Consider the following 12,216-nt stretch of genomic DNA (forward strand, 5'->3'; position numbering starts at 1 on the left):
GCCTCGGGTGATGGCGCTGAGCTACATTTTCAACTGTTTCTCGCCCTCGTAAAAATAGTTCAAGATTTCGGGCGTTGTGAGAAACTTGATTATAACGCGTTGCTCTGACATTGCGATTCTGATTAAAGAAACGGTATGACAAATAGCGCTACGGAAACGACGCTCACGTTCTAACGGACTCGAGATTTCCCAATGCGTCGTAACGTTCGACACAGTATCGAGCTTCTTCAACAATCACGTGACATTTGACTTGCACGGCGCAAGTTCAAGGGATACGCTAGAAACTACGAGTTATCCCAACAATAAAATATGGCAATTTCGTGGAACGTTGAATCATACGTTAAATCATACCACTGCATAAACTCCTATTCTGTTTGAAAAAATATACGAGTTCTTATACAGTAGCGATATGTAATGATACGTGAACATTTATGCTCATTTTTAAGTGAAGGTAACCAACAGAGACGAAAATGTTGTCACCCAAATTTATTACTTGATTGAACCCAGTATAAGAAAGCAGGTGTTGACAGATGTGAAAATTACCGAACTATCAATTTAATAAGTCACAGTTGCAAAATACTAAAGCGAATTCCTTATAGACGAATGGAAAAACTGGTAGAAGCCGACCTCGGGGAAGATCTGTTTGGATTTCGTAGAAATGTGGGAATATGTGAGACAATACTGACCCTACGGCTTATCTTAGAAGCTATATTAAGAAAAGGCAAACCTACGTTTCTAGCATTTGTAGACTTAGAGAGAGCTTTTGACAATGTTGACTGGAATACTCTCTTTCAAATTCTGAAGGTGGCAGGGGTAAAATACAGGGAGCGAAAGGCTATTCACAATGTGTACAGAAACCAGATGGCAGTTATAAGAGTCGAGGGGCCTGAAAAAGAAGCAAGGGTTGGGAAAGGAGTGAGGCAGGGTTGTAGCCTATCCCCGTAGTTATTCAATCTGTATACTGGGCAAGCAGTAAAGGAAACAAAAGAGAAACTCGGAGTAGGAATTAAAATCCATGGGAAAGAAATAAAAATTTTGGGGTTCGCCGATGACATTGTAACTGTGTCAGAGACAGCAAAGGACTTGGAAGAGCAGTTGAACGGAATGGACAGTGTCTTGAAAGGAGGATATAAGATGAACATCAACAAAAGCAAAACGAGGATAATGGAATGTAGTCGAGTTAACTCGGGTGATGCTGAGAGAATTTGATTAGGAAATGAGATGCGAACTCGCTTCTGAAAGTGTTTGTATAGAGTGTAGCCTTGTATGAAAGTGAAACATGGACGATAAATAGTTTGGACAAGAAGAGAATAGAAGTTTTCGAAATGTGGTGCTACAGAAGAATGCTGAGGATTAGATGGGTAGATCACATAACTAATGAGGAGGTATTGAATAGAATTGGGGAGGAGTTTGTGGCACAACTTGAGTAGAAGAAGGGATCGGTTGGTAGGACATGGTCTGAGGCATCAAGGGATCACCAATTTAGTATTGGAGGGCAGCGTGGAGGGTAAAAAATGGTTCAAATGGCTCTGAGCACTATGCGACTTAACTTCTGAGGTCATCAGTCGCCTAGAACTTAGAGCTAATTAAACCTAACTAAGCCTAAGGACATCACACACATCCATGCCCGAGGCAGGATTCGAACCTGCGACCGTAGCGGTCGCTCGGTTCCAGACTGTAGCGCCTAGAACCACACGGCCACTCCGGCCGGCTGTGGAGGGTAAAAATTGCAGAGGGAGACCACGAGATTCGGAAGGATGTAGGGTGCAGTAGGTACTGGGAGATGAAGCAGCTTGCACAGGATAGAGTAGCATGGAGAGCTGCATCAAACCAGTCTCAGGACTGAAGACCACAACAACAACAACATAGGAGACGGTAATTATTTACAGTAGGCTAAAATTAAGCAATTAAATACCTGTTCACATATTAAAATAACAGGTAAAGACAATAACAGATTTTTATCAGTTTGAAAAGAAGACAGCAACATTCTGAGGAAACAATCAAGAATCAAGTGCCGAAAAACCGAAATATATTGTAATAAACTGACTGTAATTTTATCGTGACAATGAGTTACATTAATATCCGTCTTTGAGATAATACCACAAAATCTCACTAGATCGCGGGACTAGTGGAAGCTCGAGAACTGAACAGAATAGTGATAAAAATCTTTTATTTAGTTATTAATTGACATTGTTACGCATGACCTGCATCCTAGAAGATATTTTGGTCCGTGTTTCATACTTACTTTTATGATTAAAACCCATAGTGTAGTAGAAACACTAAGACAGGTCGTTGTGACAGTACCGACGAAAGTCACTAGATACCAGGCCGATTAAAAGACACAACAAAACCCGAGGTTTATAATGGCGTAGACCTTTCGAACACTTCGAGTTGTGTTCAAACACAGCCTAAACGACAACGTTCTATACTCCTTTCATCAAGAGAATAAACCTGATGTAAACAAACACAAAGGCGATGATTGGTCAGAAGCCGTAGCACACGTACACTGGTTTTGTTACGCTCTTGCAAGTAGGTCCTACTTACGTATTGTAAGATATTCAAATGTATTAACAGCCATCAACTTCTTTATTAATCGCGCTTTAGCTACGTAGTTTTTATTTCAAAAATTGTGTATAGTCACAGCCTCTCAGCGTTGTGCTCTGATTGTCGCGCTGTTAACGCGCAGTATGAAAATGGCTGAGGCTGCTTTCTGTTCCGTAGTGAAACACGCGTATGGAATACGGTTACAAAATGCCGAGAAATAGGCTGTTCTTAACGTTTTCATAAATTTACGGAGATAATCGGCTTTGAAGTCTTCCCAGAGACTGTAAAATATAACCCGCTCTCATGAGTATCGCAGTCGGTGGCGTAATGGTTAATCATATACTGTAAATGAGTTCGGTGGTTCAAATCGTTCCTAAGTCAATTCTTTTGCCCGCTCAATTTGAAATAGCTACATCTCGTAATTATAAAGTTCATGATCATTTTTATGAATAACGTACATCTTCTTGTTTCCAATTACACATTGCACGCGAAATTCCTGTCTTCATGTCAAATACAAATCTTTAATTATCTATGTTTTATGGAAGGCTCTTCATAGAAGTTGCAGAAATTAAGAAAACACAAGAATTTAATTTTTTAAGGTAAAAATGGAAAACCAAATCCTCTTTATTTGGACTATGTCCCTCGTTTTATAGCACAGATGTAGATAAGTGTCGTAGAAACATGAAAAACCATCATCTTCAGTGCATCGAGCACACCATACAAATGCTACAGTTTTGGATTTGCTACTGTACCACTACAAAAATGAACCCAACAGAACTGATCTGGAGCCAAGCTGCGGGATTTGGCCCGAGAAGTGCTGGAACTAACGCACGCAGCTATTTCTCAAGTCACTGCGAACGCTGGCGGGATATAGAACGGCTCGTCATAAAAGAAGAACAGAAAATGCGGCGCTTGGTTGGCTTCTTGGATTCTGTTGTTGATAGGCTCGTTATGAACGTAGCAGGTGACACTTCCAGAACTGAAATGTATTTCTCGGATGCGGGTGAGGAAGGAGCTAAGAGATTACCAGACGACTGGCTGTAAGTAATACCTTCAGTGGTTTCAGTATTCAACAGTACGGTGAAAACCCTGCAGTATGCATTTGCATTACACACAGCTCGCTCAGAAAAATTACACTATGTTTAAGTCACAAATTTTCATCACTCTTGTTCGTAATTTGAATACTATGTCAGATGAGAACGATAGCATTTTATGCTCTCCGTCTGGTCACCCAAGAAGCGCGCGGTAGTGCTGGTGTTTCTCCGAATATTATTTCATTCTAAAAATTAAATGTCATACGAAGCTGTGCTGTTTCTTTGCTCGTCTCTTTTTTACGTCTGAACTGCAACTGCTCACATCATTGCAGGTTAGTTGGACCGCTGGCTGGCCAGTGCTGTCCAAATTTAATGCGCCGGTGATGCTGTTGTCCCGCATTATTCCTCAATCTACGTGCGTGTAATACAGCATAAAACGACTGTACTTGACTGTACTGGTCACAGCTTGGCTTCCGCTTCACGTGAAACGAAATCTAATGAGATTCAATCAAATGCGGAAGAATACATGGCGTAATGTTTACATCAGGTTTATTCATATGATGAACAGAGCATAACAGGGGGAAACAGTCACTGGAAACTAATGCAACAATGACCAGAGGTCACGCTTCAGTCCGGTTACAAAAATGCGAGTAAAAGAAAAATTCTGATTTACATTTGATTCAACATCGTATTAACAGCAACACAGTCTTTTTTTGGTGAGAATTCAATTGTTTGTAGCGAAGAACTGCGTGAAGAAAAGCTGCACGAATATCCAGTCAGACCTTGCTAAAATTCGAAAATGATGGTAAGTTTGACAACAGTCTTTTAATATCCACAGATGTAAAAATATCCACTTCGTGAAACGCAGAAACATTGTATTGTCGACTACAACATCAGTAAGTCAGAATTTAAGAATCAATTAACTTATACCTGACTATAATAATTTTTTCGGATTGAATCTGGTTTGTTCAAATAGACTCACTCTAACGTAAAGTTTCTTGAAAGGAGGGTATAAGATGAACATCAACAAAAGCAAAACGAGGATAATGGAATGTAGTCGAATTAAGTCGGATGATGCTGAGGGAATTAGATTAGGAAATGAGACTCTTAAAGTAGTAAAGGAGTTTTGCTATTTGGGGAGCAAAATAACTGATGATGGTCGAAGTTGAGAGGATATAAAATGTAGACTGGCAATGGCAAGGAAAGCGTTTCTGAAGAAGAAAAATTTGTTAACATCGAGTACAGGTGTCAGGAAGTCGTTTCTGAAAGTATTTGTATGGAGTGTAGCCAAGTATGGAAGTGAAACGTGGACGATAAATAGTTTAGAGAAGAGAATAGAAGCTTTCGAAATGTGGTGCTGCAGAAGAATGCTGAAGATTAGATGGATAGATCACATAACTAATGAGGAGGTATTGAATAGAGTTCAGGAGAAGAGGAGCTTGTGGCACAACTTGACTAGAAGAAGGGATCGGTTGATAGGACATGTTCCGAGACATCGAGGGATCACCAATGGAGGGTGAAAATCGTAGAGGGAGGCCAAGAGATGAATACACTAAGCAGACTCAGAAGCATGTAGGGTGCAGTAGGTACTGGGAGATGAAGAAGCTTGCACAGGACAGAGTAGCATGGAGATCTGCATCAAGCCAGTCTCAGGACTGAAGACCACAACAACAACAACAACGTAAAGTAGGAGGCAGTCTGCCGTTCATTCGTAAGATACTGGCAAAATGGGAGTATGTCTTAGAGGCGATTGCCTACAAAACATTTGTGCAACTCGTCTCCAGCCTGGCATCTCACTATGTGGAGAAGAATTGTCTTCATTTATTAGTCCCACTCCAAACTGCACCCTGATGACGAGCGATGACGTGTCTCGAGACACCCCAGACAGCAGTGTGCTACCATACTGATTTTCGCCCGTCATATGGCCCGACAACCAGGAATAATGGTCTGGGTGGGCATTTCGTTTCATAGCAGGACCACTTTGGTTGCCATCTTCGGCATCTTTAGTGCACAACGGTACGTCGACAATATTCTACGACTCATTTTTTACTCTTCGTGGCAAGCTTACATCTGAGGTATATAACGCCCGCCTGCAAACGGCGAGAGTTTCTACTGCTTGTCTTCGAGCTTGGCAAACCCTACGTTAGCCACTAAGATCACCGAATCTCTCCCCCACTGAGTACATTATGAGAGTAGCCCTCCAACCAAGTCGGTATTTTGACGATCTAACGCACAGAATTTGGACAGACTTTAGCACGATATCCATTAGGAGGACACCCAACAACTCTTATCAGTCAATGCCAAACAGAATAATTGCTTGCGTAGAGGCCAGAGGTGGACGAAGACGTTATTCACTAGTTCAGTTCATGAAGCGCTTTCTCCTGCTTAGCTGGGTGGTAACGTGCTCGCTTCCCATGCAGCGGGTCCGGGTTCGATTCCCGGCCGGGTTGGAGATTATCTCCACCAGTGGACTGGATGTTATGTTGTCCTCATCATTTCATCTTCATCACCGGCACACAAGTCGCCCAATATGGCGTCGACTGAAATAAGACTTACATTTGGCGACCGAACTTCCCCGATGGGGCCTCCCGGCCAACAATACCATACGCTCATTTCATTTTCTTTCCCTGAATAAATCATCCAATTTTTTCTGAAATTATAAACATTTGTTTGTCTGTTCGTGTACCTTGCTCTCCCGATCTCCGTCCAATTCGGATAATTTCTTAGTGCAGTGTCCTTCTTTGTATTTTTTGTGCTAGAGCGTAATTCCACATTTAGAACTTGTGTGCGAAAATAATGAATAATTAGTGAAACACTGATAAAAAAAGACTGTTTCCCCTTATAGTGTTTCCGGAATTCAGCAGCACCTGAAGGCTACCCCATAAAGGACACAATTTTTAAATTGTCCTCCATCTTTGTTCTACTAATTGGATAGCAGTGAACGTTATACGATTTTCATTTCTGTTCTTAATGGTTAATATCTGGGCACTTCAGGACAAAAAAAATTCAAATGTGTGTGAAATCTTATGGGACTTAACTGCTAAGGTCATGAGCTTACACACTACTTAACCTGAATTATCCTAAGGACAAAAAAACACACCTATGCCCGAGGGAGGACTCGAACCTCCGCCGGGACCACTTCAGGACAGAACAATGTGTTGTCTTAGCGAAAACTTATTACAAAAATGGCTGGTTCAAATGGCTCTGAGCACTATGGGACTTAACTGCTGTGGTCAGCAGTCCCCCAGAACTTAGAGCTACTTAAACCTAACTAACCTAAGGACATCACACACATCCATGCCCGAGGCAGGATTCGGACCTGCGACCGTAGCGGTCGCGCGGTTCCAGACTGCAGCGCCTAGAACCGCTCGGCCACTCCGACCGGCACTTATTACAAACGTTGCGAATATTTCGCAGTTACTGTTCACAAATTCCATTGAATGTTTCGTCAGCCCGAGGCACTGAATAAGTAGACTTTGATGAAACTGATACCAAATTTTGAGGCAACAGACTCGGCTGTGGACATCAAGCTATTGAAGCATCGACGTGTTAGTCGTTCTGTAGTAAACATCGCCTCGGTAAGCGAAATGTTGCCGAATGAAATCCCTTCGCGAACGTTAACAACACAATATTCCCGGAATAAGAATGTAACGAAAGATGAAAGGAAACCTGCACCTTTGGGCCTATAAAATCAAAGGACACAATAACTGATGCCAAACGATCACGAAAAGCGGCGAGCTCACTCCTTCGGATGTTTGTGAAAGAAAAAAGAGGATAACAATTTTATCAAGGAAATTATATTCATTGATGAGTCGCATATATAGCTGTGTGGCTTCTTGAGCATGAAAAATTGCAGTATTTGGGAAGCTGAAAGCTACGAATAATAATGGAGCAGGCTTTGCTTGCAAAAGGAGTGACTACGTAGTTTGTCATTTGGACCGTGAGCGCCGGCCGTTGTGGCCGAGCGGCTCTCGGCGCTTCAGTCCGGAACCGCGTTGCTGCTACGGTCGCAGGTTCGAATCCTGCTTCGGACATGGATGGAAGTTTAAGTAGTTCTAAGTCTAGGGAACTGATGACCCCAGATGTTAAGTCCCATAGTTCTCAGAGCCATTTGAACCATTTGACTGTGAGGGCAACTGGGCCGTAATTCTTCAAAAATGGCGCCGGAAACGCATTAACAGTGGTCAGCTTAACGTTAAGGGAGTTGTGGCATGGACTAGAGCGTGTGATTGCTCGTTTCAAAAAGATGCTGTGAACTGTCAGACATCGTTGGTAGCAACTGATTTGTTACTAAGCTACTGAAGATTTTCCCTGGCAGGGTGATTTCTCGCAACAGCGGCGTGGAATCGGTTAGCCCTGTCTTGTGATTTCACATCGCGTGATCTCGAGTGTGCGCCAGCACAACGGGATTGTTGACATTTTTAAAAATATCGAGAAACCGACATATCGATATTTAAAAAAGCATACAGTTGACTGCCCTCGATATACCGACAAAAAGTCCCGAACATCGAAGAGGAAAGTCGAGATATTCGCGTATAAAAATATCTGCTGCACATTGTAAATATATTGCCGGTTTTACTGTTGTGTACTTCAGTATTGCTTTATTGTTAGATATTCTGTACACCTACAATGTAGCAGCCTGCCTAACCCCTTACGGCAAGAACTGTAAGAGAAATACTTAGTTTGAAAATTTGTGAATTAATAATGGCATTTTGTGCAGATAAAAAGCTTGTATTACAATACGAGGTTATTACAAATGATTGAAGCGATTTCACAGCTCTACAATAACTTTATTATTTGAGATATTTTCACAATGCTTTGCACACACATACAAAAACTCAAATAGTTTTTTTATGCATTCACAAATGTTCGATAAGTGCCCCTTTAGTGATTCGGCAGACATCAAGCCGATAATCAAGTTCCTCCCACACTCGGCGCAGCATGTCCCCATCAATGAGTTCGAAAGCATCGTTGATGCGAGCTCGCAGTTCTGGCACGTTCCTTGGTAGAGGAGGTTTAAACACTGAATCTTTCACATAACCCCACAGAAAGAAATTGCATGGGGTTAAGTCGGGAGAGCGTGGAGGCCATGACATGAATTGCTGATCATGATCTCCACCACGACCGATCCATCGGTTTTCCAATCTCCTGTTTAAGAAATGTCGAACATCATGATGGAACTGCGGTGGAGCACCATCCTGTTGAAAGACGAAGTCGGCGCTGTCGGTCTCCAGTTGTGGCATGAGCCAATTTTGCAGCATGTCCGCATACACGTGTCCTGTAACGTTTGTTTCGCAGAAGAAAAAGGGGCCGTAAACTTTAAACTGTGAGATTGCACAAAACACGTTAACTATTGGTGAATTGCGAATTTGCTGCACGAATGCGTGAGGATTCTCTACCGCCCAGATTCGCACATTGTGTCTGTTCACTTCACCATTAAGAAAAAATGTTGCTTCATCACTGAAAACAAGTTTCGCACTGAACGCATCCTCTTCCATGAGCTGTTGCAACCGCGCCGAAAATTCAAAGCGTTTGACTTTGTCATCGGGTGTCAGGGCTTGTAGCAATTGTAAACGGTAAGGCTTCTGCTTTAGCCTTTTCCGTAAGATTTTCCAAGCCGTCGGCTGTGGTACGCTTAGCTCCCTGCTTGCTTTATTCGTCGACTTCCGCGGGCTACGCGTGAAACTTGCCCGCACGCGTTCAACCGTTTCTTCGCTCACTGCAGGCCGACCCGTTGATTTCGCCTTACAGAGGCATCCAGAAGCTTTAAACTGCGCATACCATCGCCGAATGGAGTTAGCAGTTGGTGGATAATTGTTGAACTTCGTCCTGAAGTGTCGTTGCACTGTTATGACTGACTGATGTGAGTGCATTTCAAGCACGACATACGCTTTCTCGGCTCCTGTCGCCATTTTGTCTCACTGCGCTCTCGAGCGCTCTGGCGGCAGACACCTGAAGTGCGGCTTCAGCCGAACAAAACTTTATGAGTTTTTCTACGTATCTGTAGTGTGTCGTGACCATATGTCAATGAATGGAGCTACAGTGAGTTTATGAAATCGCTTCAATCATTTGTAATAGCCCCGTACTTTTTTGATCCACTGTTGTCTTGTTAATTAATAGCTATATACATGGTGCATTGTCATGCAATATTTCATTCCAGTTAACCTCTCATACCGTATTGTCTTAGTTTGTCATTGGCTACATGTGGGAAGAACTATTTTTTAAAAAAAAACGCTGTGGTCGGAAAACTGGGCGGTGAAACTAGACGTTACAATTTCTGTTGGTAGCACAGGGCGCCGATTACGTCAGCATTTTCCCCTCACACGTCTCGATCCGCTGCAGACACAAATCTTGTCATTTAGATTTTTGTTCACCGTTTTCAGCAGCTGTTTTTGAAGAACGCCAATGCGAAGAAGTATCACACTAGTTGCGTAAAACATCGTTTCTTTCAACTCAGAAATCTTGTTATTCCTTTCATACCGCCACCACTCAGTGCATTCGGACTCCCTGTTTGTGCCATCAATACTTCACACAGTCGAAGAGAAAGATTGGACGTGATGAAAGTTCAAAAACTAGTAAGATAACATCACACAGTGAAAGTAGAATGACGTTCTATTACAATATCAAACATTTATCGAAAATTGCGAGAAAAATATAAAATAAAACAAAAATATCAGCACTCGATATTGGTATTTTGAAATATTTTGATATATATCGGGAAAGAAAATATAGTCTACATATATCGATATTTTGCGGAAGAAAATTCGATATATCGATATTTTATCAATAGCCCTACAGCACATTACGAGTTCCGGAACTCAAGGCGAGATTCAGCGTGTAACTTGACAAGCAGGGATGCAAGTTGCCGAAAACATCTGAATAATTTCATCAAAAGAATTAGAGTGTACCTACAGAAACACGGACAGTATTTGAGCAGTACAACATATCATACGTAATCACAAGTAGCATTCGCTGCAATAATAAGTAAATTATTTAATTTTATCAGTAAAGTGGTGTGTTATTAAGGACTGAAAAGTTATGTAGTTTATGGAATGGCCTTTATTTTCCAGAACAGATAAAAGGTACATAGGGTTTAATTCATGCAGACGTGCGGGTCATTGCAGATGAAGCACAACCGCAATGGAGAGACAACGCGTGTGGATTTGATGGAGGTTTGTTAGAGGAACCACCCTGGCATTGCCTCCAGCCGCAAGGAAACCACAGAAGATGTCGAACAGAGTAGTCAGAACAGGGGCCCTAAGCATCGTCCTTGCTCATATGCTTATTATTTTTTATTTGCTGCTATTTACTCTTGACCGCCTACCTAGTGGCTAAGACATGTCTCGTATTCACAATATTTTGTAGGACATGTACATAAAATGAATCTTAGAAACGGAAATGCTTTAAATTAGCAATTTAAATGTTATTCACATTTTAAATTCTGTTACTGCTGTTTCATTATCTGTTACTGCTGTTTCATTACTACTTTTCATATTATAGTTATTGTTATTGATAAGTTAACTATGATGTGAACAGGTATCACCACATCGAAAAACACATTTCTTTTAATGACTGCCTCCCGAATTCGCGTACATTTCCGTGACACTCTCTCTCGTATTTCGCTATAATACAAAACGAACTGCCCTTCTTTGAAGTTTTTCTATATCCTCTGTCAATCCTATCTAATACGGATACCATACCAGACAGTTGTTTTCTAAAACATGGTGGACAATCGTTGTGTAAGCCTTCTCTTTAGTAGATCTGTTACACTTTCTAAGTGTTCTGCCAATAAAACGCAGTCCTTGGTTTTCCTTCTCCACAACATTATCTATGTTAGCGCTCCAATTTTTCAGGACGATAATTATTGAATTATATAAAAGAACGTAAATTAGTTACAAACTACAGCGGTCATACACTTTATTCTATGTTTAAATGCTACTGCAGATATTCGGACTTAGTTTATAACATGTTCGATATGCCTGCCATCATTGGCGATGATTTGGCGCAGACGATTAGCGAAATTCTGCATGACCTGCTAAAGTATCGGAATGTCGATGACCTCCTGTATGACAGTTTTCAGCACAGCAATGGTTTTGGGGTTATTGCTGTACGCCTTGTATTGAATGTAGCCCCACAAAAAGAAATCGCTTGTGATCAGATCCGGAGAACACGGCGACCAATCAAGGGCAATGCCAGTGACCTCTGCGTACCCCAGAGCCAGAACACGGTCCCTAGAAAGTGCTCCTCCAGAACATCGCTTTCCTTCTTCGATGGGGTCGAGCTCCGTCTTGCGTGAAGCACATCGGGTCGAAATTAGAGTCATTGTGGATAATGAGTGTGAAGTCATCTTCCAAAACCTTCACGTACTGTTCGGCAGTCACCTTGCCATCAAGGAATATCGCACCGATTATTCCGCGACTGGACACTGCACACCACACAGTCACCAGTTGAGGGTGAAGAGACTTCTCGATCACGAAATTCAGATTCTCAGCCCTCCAAATTATTGACGAACCCATCCAAACGAAGTGGGTATTGTCGCTAAATCAAACCATAATAATCCCCATCATGCCCCGCGACCAACCGCGCAGTTTGAACTTCCTAAAGTAAACATTTCAGAAGTTATATTTCATATAGTTCA

The sequence above is a fragment of the Schistocerca cancellata genome, chromosome 10, assembly GCF_023864275.1.
Source record: "Schistocerca cancellata isolate TAMUIC-IGC-003103 chromosome 10, iqSchCanc2.1, whole genome shotgun sequence".
NCBI lineage: Eukaryota > Metazoa > Arthropoda > Insecta > Orthoptera > Acrididae > Schistocerca > Schistocerca cancellata.